This window comes from Mauremys mutica, unplaced genomic scaffold (assembly GCF_020497125.1).
Source record: "Mauremys mutica isolate MM-2020 ecotype Southern unplaced genomic scaffold, ASM2049712v1 Super-Scaffold_100331, whole genome shotgun sequence".
In the NCBI taxonomy this organism is placed as follows: Eukaryota; Metazoa; Chordata; order Testudines; family Geoemydidae; genus Mauremys; species Mauremys mutica.
The window spans coordinates 567,385-569,320 of NW_025423316.1; the positions used below are offsets into that span (position 1 = coordinate 567,385).

General features: G+C 53.4%; 1 non-coding gene across 1 annotated transcript; it reads right to left on the reverse strand.

The window, feature by feature from the left end:
- Positions 1-1,633: 1,633 nt before the first annotated feature.
- Positions 1,634-1,705, reverse strand: TRNAG-UCC. The gene has a single exon. It is a non-coding gene; the product is annotated as a tRNA-Gly (tRNA).
- Positions 1,706-1,936: the final 231 nt, after the last annotated feature.

The window sequence follows — 1,936 nt, forward strand, 5'->3', positions numbered from 1 at the left end:
TGACCAACCAGATGCAGCCAAGTCATCTCTAGTCGCAGGCCATGAGGAGCAGGTCCTTAAAAGGGGAAGGGGCCCTGTGCTCAGGAGAGCACTCACAAGCTTGTACCTCCAGTGAATGCCCTTCGCCTGGCCAGTGGTTCTCTGTGTTGTATTTCATTGTGCCTCAGGGAGACTTACCTTCATCGCACCATCCATAGCTGCGCTGTGGGACACTTACCTTGCAGAATCCTGACATCTCCAGTGCCGTGCCTGTCCTGAGAGCGTGAGTATGCGAGCGTGATTGTGACACACACACACACCCGCTTTTTCTTTTGAGCTTAGCTGTCAGTATAATAAATGTGCTGCTTTCTGGCAAACTCTGGTGGGTCTTTAGTCCTCCCTACGCTTACCCAAAATTGGGCCAGCTAGTAACACCTGCTATAAACTCAACCCCTGCATGACAGAGGGTGGTGAAATGAGCTGGGAAAAAGCCTTAGCATCAGCAGGGGAAAGCTAGAGGACCTTGGCCAGTCACCTTTTGAAGCCTTGTGGCTTGGTCTCCTCTGCCCTTGGAGGTTGGCCTATGGCGGCCGGCTCTTCCTGCTGGCTTCCTTTGTGTGACTTGCCAAAGGAGGGAGTGAGGCAGGAATGGGGCAAAAGTGGAAAGTCGAGCTGAGGAAGGCAGGGCAGAAGCTAAGTGCGTCAGTGCGGCTAAGTGGGGTTAGTAGAGCACCACCAGTCGTTCTGCAAAGCCTGGGGAGGTGCGGTTGGCTGCTGGGAGGTAGAATCCTGTGCCTGCCTCTTGGCTTCCCCGGGATGGCTACTTGCAGCCCAGGAGAAGGACAGTTCTGGGTGAAAGGAAGATGAGCAAAGCTATGGGAGGAAATTTGGGTGTGGGGTGCAGGCTCTGCGCTGGAAGAGGGGGTTGGGGTGCAGGAGGGGTGGCGCTTACCCCAGGCAGTGCAGCTCCCAAAGTGACCGGTAAACCCTGCGTCAGCAGCTCCTAGGTGGGCCGTGCCAGGCAGTCTCCGTGTGCTGCTGCCTGCAGGCACCGCCCCCAGAGCTCCCATTGGCTGCAGTTCCTGGCCAATGGGCGCTGCGGAGTTGGTACTCGGGGCAGGGGCAGTGAATGGAGACACTCCGCCCACCCCAGGGGATGCTGGCACATGCCGGCCATTTCTGGGAGCGGCACGGAGGGACGGAGGCAGACTGGGCAGGGAGCCACCTCAGTGCTGCTGGCACATCTCTGCACACCCATTGGGGGAGGGGAGCAGAGGGCCTCCATGTGCTGCCTGGGGTAGGGGCAGTGCACAGATCTGCCTCCCCTCTCCCAGGTCTATTATAGGAGAGGGTGGGTGGGGTGTTTTGGCCTGCAAGGTGCAGCAGGTCGGACTAGATGATCACATTGGTCCCTTCTGAACTTAAAGGCTCAGAGTCTTAAATGGAGAGGGAAGTAAAGAATTTAAAAAAAAATAAATAAACCAAACATTGTAATACCAGGATAACTCCAACAGCTCATTGTATAGTCCTGCCCCTTTCTTCCTTCATCGTGTGTTGAATGACCTGCAGGACATTGATTCTTTCATTCCCTTGGTAAACTGATACAATGTGACTGAAATAAAACCAATTCCCAGGCGAGAAAACATCACATCCCTGCATTGGCTGGGAATCGAACCCAGGTCAACTGCTTGGAAGGCAGCTATGCCCACCACTATACCACCAATGCATCTAGCAAAAGTGTTCCTTATGCTTGCCCAATGAGGCTAGACCAGCATTGAGGAGCTTTTCTGCCTGTTAAAATGTACTGGATGCTCATCAGTTAAAAAAAACCGACCTCCATCTTCACTTGGGTTTGAACCATCAGCCTTTCAATTAGCCACCAAAGTTGTTAATCACAGGGTGTGTCTACACTGCGGGATTATTCCAATTTTACAGAAACTGTTTTTTGCAAACAGAT